The sequence below is a fragment of the Etheostoma spectabile genome, chromosome 24, assembly GCF_008692095.1.
Source record: "Etheostoma spectabile isolate EspeVRDwgs_2016 chromosome 24, UIUC_Espe_1.0, whole genome shotgun sequence".
NCBI lineage: Eukaryota > Metazoa > Chordata > Actinopteri > Perciformes > Percidae > Etheostoma > Etheostoma spectabile.
This window is the reverse complement of record NC_045756.1, coordinates 3,971,760-3,979,896: the sequence shown is the minus strand read 5'-3', so window position 1 is coordinate 3,979,896 and position 8,137 is coordinate 3,971,760. Positions and strand designations below refer to the sequence as shown.

Below are 8,137 nucleotides of genomic sequence, written 5' to 3'. Positions count from 1 at the left end.
CAAGGAGACCGACACCCCCCCCCCACCTCCCGCCCCATCCACTCCCCGTCTACTCCAACCCCTCCATCCACCACCCCTGGTCAAATCTGAAGCTGTTTATTAATTCTTTAGGTAGGTTTGCACTGGACTGACATGCCTGAAGGCAGAGAGAGAGAGACAGACACACACACACACACACACACACACACACACATGCGCGCGCATAGACGGCGGCTAAAGAAGAACCCAGTTTTACACTGTAACCAACCCGTTCCTCTCTTCTGGACCACCAAGATGAAAAAGGACATGTAACGTAGAGATCTAGATTTTTATTCTGGAAGTTTTCCAGACACATACCCCAGGCTTAAAGGCAGTTCTCTTTATATCTTTAAAGACTGAAACATCCAGTTGTGAATCAGTCACTGGCATGGTCTGCCCCTTGATTTTCATACATTCACTTTTAAATTGCACACTTGTTTTAAATGAGTTTTATCAAAAGAAGGATGTAGTGTGTGTGTATGTGTGTGTGTGTGGTGTGTTTCTACACACGGCCGTTAGGGGAGCGTAAAAACAGTTTTTGTTCCTGTTGCAGCAGCATGCCATCCAGTACTACGCACACATTGAGAGGCGATGATGAGGGAGGGGCGAGGGTCATTGCCTGAGGCTAAAGCTGGCGTGTACAGAGTGGCCGTGTTGTAGGAGGTTGTGTCGTCGTGTCGTAGATGATAAACCGTCGTCAGTAGCAGTGGGAACACCGAGACACACCGCAGCCGAGACGAGGAAGCCTTCACAACACGCTTTCCAAAGAGGAAACATGACGACCATACCGAGATGTTTGTCCGTGTCTACACAAACTGTTACAATACAAAAACTCAGATCCACACTCCTCTTACTTCTTGCCAGACAAAAGCTGTAAACAGCAAACTGTAAGCAACAAAAACATGCCAACGAAGGATTCCTGCACCGCAAAACCTCGCATCTCCTGATTCATATCGATAATTGTTAGGATCTTAATTTGCCTGCAGATTTGCGAAGATAAAAATCGAGATAAAAGTAAAATTTGTAGTTTTTGTGATGAAAATGCACTATGCCAATCCATTTGCAGAGGTTTAACAAGATATTAGTAACACTGTATATTGTTCATATGGGTTTTAAAGGTCTTTTCTTTTTTATTTATTTTGTATACAGATCTTTATCTCTGTGTTTGCTGGAAATCTTTGTTTTTAATTTATAGGAGGGGTGTCTCTTTTATTTTTTCTCCTTTTTATAGGATTTTTATTTATGGATAGTAATTTATAAAAAATAAAAAAATAAGCTTGTTTGTCTTGGAGTGTGTGCCCGGGAGGCGTTGTCTGCCTCTGTTCAGCTCTCAGCAGTGATGTGTAAAAGACCTTATTGATCCGAGTCTCGCTGGTTACTTCATGATTGACTTTGCATTTTTATAGAAAATGTCCTACATTATACATTCTTTAAAAAGCTAAAAACTTGCATCAGGATTGGTTTTAAACTGAAATCTTTAGTTTTGAAAAAACTTTTAACTGTAGAATAAGACTTGTCTAAATCTTTTCCTAGTCACTGTGTGGTAAAGATGGACAGCAGTGGACCCGTTTCTCCGTGAAAGCCTCATCCACTTTGTGCTTTGATTTCCAATCTCAGTTTTTCTGTTTGCACACGTGTAAATTCAGACTGAACGGCACCGTCCAGCTACACTACACCACCTGTACTTTGTCAGTGTCGGCTCAGACTGTTTTTATGTTGTTGTTTTTTTACTTTTGTAAACTGGTCCAGTAATGTGCTGCCAATTTAGTTTTTCAAAAAACATGATGTGCCTTTTTCATGGTTCCACTTTGGGTTCTGCTTGTGTTGAATTATCGGCGAGCTGTTGACAGTCGGCTGATTAAACGCAGCTTAGCACTCGTGGTACAGCTTTCACTCCCAAATTTAACCATTTTTGTCTTTTCTGAATCAGATTTATCTTTTGCTTAAATTGAAATCATTTTAATTATGTATCTAACTTTAATTTATTACAATTAAAATCAGTTAATTGAATCGTTGCATTAAATTTGTTCCAGTGAGTTGCTTAGGTCTGGAAGGTAAACTGATTTACCCATTCACAGAATTATATACAGTGGAGATATATATATATATATATATATATATATATATAAGAAAAGGATAATACCAGTGTTTGTTTACTTCAGCGTATGTTTACCAGCCGTTCTTGATAATGCCAGTAGCCTATCAGTGATGTTTATAGTAATTGGATTACCATTACCTCCCATCACTAATTTGATTTCAGAAACATCCGTGTAAACACTTCATTTGATATCCTTTTCCTAGTTAATCAATTACAAATGAGTTTTCTACATGACTAAAAACCATGTATAAACTGGTGAGTAATCAGATTACTGCAGCACTCTGATTCCATTACCTTAACGTGATAACTCCCAGCCGTGACTTCCTGCAGTGGGTTCCGACTCTACGTAGCAGTGATGTAGAAAGAAAGAAACGACAGTGGTGTTATCCTTTCATTTCCAGGATATTCTACAGTGGTGTTATTTTCAAAACGTCCCATGTGTGGACCAAAACCGACAATGTGTTAGTCCGTCCCTCAGTACTTCTACTTCCCTACCTGTCTGTGGGATTTGCTGACAATGACAGAAATGTAGAATATCACCACTTATCCTCGTACATGTCAAACACGTGTACAATAGTTCAACTTTACTTCAGTTATTTTTCATAAAAAAGGAAGAAAGTCTGTCAAACCTGTTCTGTTGCAGTAAAGCCTTTAGTAACTTTCTGTCAGGCTTGTTCTGAGCATGCTGTCCATCAGATTAGCAACTGTTTGGTTTCAAAAGAACAAAATGGTTTCTTCACCATATCAGTCTTTGTTAACCTCAGCATTGAATGTCTCCATTGTAAAAAAACAACAAAAAACGAATACTAGACCAGCTACATACAAATATGTATCAATCTTTATTTTTTAATCTGTTGGTTAGCATCCAGTGTCTGAATCACCAGAGAGGTGATGATTGTGGTCCAAGCGGCGAAAGGTGAATAACGCAATTACATTTTTGTTTTGTTTTCACGGTCCTTGACGTGTAAGAGGGATATAACTTTATTTTTAAATAAACCTTTTTTCTGTGACAAGAGGCTCAGACTCTGGTTTGATATTGGTTTTACATCACAGCGACTCAGATTCAGTATTTACATCGGACCAAGAGAGTACAGAGGCACAGGCCGAGGGGGCAGCTCGAGCCCCACAGTGTGAGCAGAGACACATGTCTCACAAGTCCTCCAGTGTTTAGTTCATGATTACCATCAACCAGCATTACTACTGTTAGCACTCCACAAGTCAACACAATATAGAGATCAATGTTGACTTGTCTGTTGTCCAAAACCATCACTGCAGTGTGTGTGTGTGTGTTTTTATTTTATATTTTATTTTATTTCAAGGTTTGGGTATGAACACTTATTGGCACAAAAACTAGATTCTGATATTGAACATCATTGTGTTGTAAGATGATTTAGTAAACCTAGATTGTATTTACTGTATTTGCACTGAATTTTAAAATGGTGATATCATACACTGTATTACACAGCTGTAGAGAACAGTGCGCTATTGCAGACTTAAATATTAAGGTTTTAATTACAGTATTTTGAAACAGTTGTGAAGTAAAGTGTGCCGGTCTAATTAGGGCGTAACCTACAGCTTTCCCGCCAAGCTTCCCTGGAGGATTGCACAACTTGACCGCCAGAATGGATCGCAGGCAGAAAAATACGAGAAAACTACACTACAAGAAAATTGTACTGAAGAATCACTGAACTAATGACTCAACAATCTGAGGTTGAAGTATCAAATCCCAAGGGTGAAAGCAGAATGAAGTTCTTTCCGGTACTTAGGCTTAATATTGCTCTCCTGCCCTCAGCTTCATGCATCTCTGAACACACACTTTGCATTTATTTAAACAGTGTTAGTCAGGGCCACAGAATTGTTTGTGAAGGTTGACCAAACTTTTAAAACCATGTAACTTCGCTGGTTACTTGTCAGCCAACCACAAAAAAATGTTTGTGACATTTGTGCGGTTTGGTCATCAAAAAATGAAATGCATTAAATCAGCTGAAATCTTGGACAGAACATAATATATAAACTACTAGACTTAAAATGTTTTATGTATTTTTTTCTTTTCTTTTTTTGTCCTTTCCCCCCTTTTGATATGCCTCTGTCAATGATCAAGCTCGATGATGATAAATGAGAGGGATCTGATGGTGACCCTCCCGAGCATTTATGGATTATGAATCATCTACATAAAGATGAACGGAGGTCTTTATGAGGTCAGTCAGAGGTTGGACTACACGCCACACAGCAGTCTCCTTCCTCAGGCAAGAATCATCCGTGGTACTATCTACTCCTATGGCGAGTAGATAGTGACAGACAAACACACGGCTCCTGTGTCCCGTTGCTAACTCCCAGCTAGCTGAAATGCTAACGTGTACTGTTGGTACTTTGGCTGTTTGGGGAGAACCATAGACTGTATATTATTAAAAGTCTATGGGGAGAACTATAGACTGTGTGTTATTCAGGGTCTATGGGGAGAACTATAGACTGTGTGTTATTCAGGGTCTATGGGGAGAACTATAGACTGTGTGTTATTCAGGGTCTATGGGGAGAACTATAGACTGTGTGTTATTCAGGGTCTATGGGGAGAACTATAGACTGTGTTATTCAGGGTCTATGGGGAGAAGTATAGACTGTATGTTATTCAGGGTCTATGGGGAGAACTATAGACTATGTTATTCAGGGTCTATGGGGAGAACTATAGACTGTGTGTTATTCAGGGTCTATGGGGAGAACTATAGACTGTAGCTATGTTATTCAGGGTCTATGGGGAGAACGATTGACTGTGTGTTATTCAGGGTCTATGGGAGAACTATAGACTGTTTTCAGGTCATGAGGAAACTATAGACTGTGTGTTATTCAGGTCTATGGGAGAACTATAGACTGTGTGTTTTCAGGTCTATGGGAGAACTTAGACTGTATGTTATTCAGGGTCTATGGGGAGAACTATGACTGTGTGTTATTCGGGTCTATGAGGAGAACTATATACTGTGTGTATTCAGGGTCTATGGGAGAAACTATAGACTGTATGTTATTCAGTCTATGGGGAGAACTATAGACTATGTTATTCAGGGTCTTGGGGAGAATATAGACTGTATGTTATTCAGGTCTATGAGACTATAGACTTGTTATTCAGGGTCTATGGGAGAACTATAGACTGTGTGTTATTCAGGGTCTATGGGGAGAACTATAGACTGTAGCTATGTTATTCGGGTCTATGGGGAACGATAGACTGTGTGTTATTCAGGTCTATGGGGGAACATAGACTGATGTTATCAGGGTCTATGAGGAGAACTATAGACTGTATGTTATTCAGGTCTATGGGAGAACTATAGATGGTGTTATTCAGGGTCATGGGGAAACTATAGACTGTATGTTATTCGGTCTATGGGGAGAACTATAGACTGTGTGTTATTCAGGGTCTAGGGGAGAACTAGATCTGTGTGTTATTCAGGTCTATGGGAAACTATAGACTGTTGTTATCAGGTCTATGGGGAACTATAGACGTGTGTTATTCAGGGTCTATGGGAGAAACAACAAATGACCCGGGATCACCGGGTGACAGGTGCTTTTATTTGTCACCAGAGGTGGGTAGTAACGAGTTACATTTACTCCGTTACATTTACTTGAGTAAGTTTTTGAAAAAATTGTACTTCTAGGAGTAGTTTTAAATCACTATACTTTTACTTTTACTTGAGTAGATTAGGGAAAAATAAACTGTACTCTTACTCCGCTACATTAGGCTACAATGAGCTCGTTACTCGTTACTACGCGTCATTGTTTTTACCCCAGCGTACGTCTCATTTCAATGTTTTATTTTGACAGAGAGAGAGTCTCCCGCTGAAGGGTCTACCACGTGACTGTGCTTAACCAATCACACGTCGTTGTGCAGTCACTTGACCATACTCGTTTCAGTAGCGGGAGGGGTTAGCTTTACAGTCGTAGCAAAGACGTCAGAATCAAACGTTGCCAAGGCGGACCCCCCCCCCCCCCCCCCCGGCCCCATAGTGATAGCATGGTTATCTTTTAGGAAAAGTGCGAAACAGCAGCTAAGTTATGCGGTGTGTTCAGGGTCTACCAAAACAAACGGACATGTCAGCGTTCAAAAACTCAACATCTAACCTGAGGAAACGTAGCGGTAGTTTTAGTTTTTGCTGTGGAGAGGTGGATGTTTGTCTTTTAGGTTACATACAGTATGTTTTACACATGCAGTATCCATCCTAATTTGATGTGACTAGTCTCTCAAGTAAACTATTTGGTAATTATTAAATTATTTTTAATTTATTTTATTGTTGGATGAACTATATTTGCCTATGGATTATTTTGTATTTTTGTCGGTCTGATTGATGCTTGTGTTAAGAAATAATCACGTTACTCAACAATTACTCACTACTTGAGTAGTTTTTTCATCAAGCACTTTTTAACCTTACTCAAGTAATATTTGGATGACTACTTTTACTTTTACTTGAGTCATATTTTCTGAAGTAACAGTACTTTTACTTGAGTACAATTTTTGGCTACTCTACCCACCTCTGTTTGTCACACACCTGTAGATACGCGGCCTCGTTGGCTGTCATCTGGGACGAGGAGGAAGCTTCCAGAACAACTGAGAGAACATCTTCTCTGTGCTGGAGCTCTGAGGTAGGACACGTCTCCTCTCCGTAACTAACAGCTGCTGTGTTGAAGGATTCAGTTCATTGGAAAGGGTGATCACACAGGGTCCTGAAGCTCAAGAACATGGTCCACAGCATTGACTGTAAAGTTAGGTCCACAGCGTTGGGAAATCAATCTCGAGTAATCACATGGTTGTGTTGTTAGGTCAGTGGTTAGGTGTTGGTGTCGGTCTAATTCCTGCTTGTGGTAGAGATATGTCCAGTGGCCCAACTTTTACCTTGTGTGTGTGTTGGACCCAGGTTGTCATGTTTATGCTGAAGAAGTGTAATAAGACTATGTAGTGCTAGAGCAGAGTGGGACTGCTGTCTTCCCTGTGTCCCGTCCTCTAAACCCGCTGGTCAGGCGGCTGCTCCCTGATCAGGAGGTCAGGGTTTGAAGGCCTCGGCTGGGCTGCTGGGTTTTGGAGGAGGAAACACACTAAGCAATGTGTGGAATGGTTCAGAGAATTTGTGCTGAAGCTGAATGGTCTGTTAGCTCATGACGACGATGGCAGTGGTAGTTTTAGAGTTGTTGGTCAGCTGTCAGAGAAGACGTGTGTGTGTGTGTGTGTGTGTGTGTGTGTGTGTGTGTGTGTGTGTTGTGTGTGTGCGCGTGTGTGTGTGTGTGTGTGTGTAGTGCTGCTGTTGTTGTCATAAATCTCGGAGAACATTCAGCTGGTTCCTTCTTCTCCACTCAGGTCAAACACCAACACTGGAACAATTTTGATGCAATTCCTAAGAAAACTAACTTTTGTTTATGTCTTTTCATGTTGGAAATGTGATGGTGACCGATTGTTGTGTGTGGGCTATGACCCTAAGGAAAAGAAATGGACACAAATGTGTCGAAGCAGAACAATCCAGTAAACTGTTGCTTTCTCTTGTTTTCTCCCCAGATGAGTGCAGAGTTTCTGGACCACAACTGAGAAGTTCCTTCACTCCATTCATGCCTTCTTCATACCGTACTCAGTATACTCACAGTATGGTTGGTCATGAAAGAATGTAATTAAAAAAAGTAATAATAGTAGTATGTATTATGTCAAAAAATATCTGAAAAAGTCATAAAAAAATGTTATTACACATGCCATAAATTATTTTTTCACCCATAAAAAATTTGACATACTATACTATGACTTTTTTTTCCTGACCTACTGTACCCTGATTTTTTTTGACATGCTACACTATGATTTTTCAAAACCTTTTTTCAACACACAAATAACTAAACTGGTGCCCTAAGAATATCAGGTGCAGCTCAATAAGTGTACAAATGAAAGCCTTGGTTTGGTTTTATTTATATATATATATATATATATATATATATATATATAGCCCTATATATATATATATATATACAGTGGTGCTCAAAAGTTTACATACACATGCTTAAGTT

At 39.9% G+C, this 8,137-nt stretch overlaps 1 protein-coding gene and 2 long non-coding RNA genes across 5 annotated transcripts in view; 2 read left to right on the top strand and 1 right to left on the bottom strand.

The window, feature by feature from the left end:
• mgat5 (alpha-1,6-mannosylglycoprotein 6-beta-N-acetylglucosaminyltransferase) overlaps nt 1–2,905 on the top strand; it is a 70,647-nt gene extending 67,742 nt beyond the window's left edge. The window contains exons 17-18 of one of the 3 annotated variants that reach the window (XR_004327928.1): nt 1–111; nt 572–2,905. The exon at nt 1–111 is cut by the window's left edge and continues 625 nt beyond it. The gene's annotated coding sequence lies outside the window, so the exon portion shown is untranslated. The other 2 variants (XR_004327927.1, XM_032506374.1) reach the window with 2 other exon arrangements.
• A 69-nt stretch (nt 2,906–2,974) lies between these two features.
• LOC116673971 (uncharacterized) overlaps nt 2,975–8,137 on the bottom strand; it is a 7,015-nt gene continuing 1,852 nt past the window's right edge. Inside the window, exon 2 of the long non-coding RNA XR_004327932.1 lies at nt 2,975–3,113. This is a non-coding gene — a long non-coding RNA (uncharacterized LOC116673971). The remainder of the gene's footprint in view (nt 3,114–8,137) is intronic.
• LOC116673968 (uncharacterized) lies at nt 5,935–7,754 on the top strand. The gene is made up of 3 exons (XR_004327929.1): nt 5,935–5,945; nt 6,712–6,739; nt 7,644–7,754. It is a non-coding gene; the product is annotated as an uncharacterized LOC116673968 (long non-coding RNA).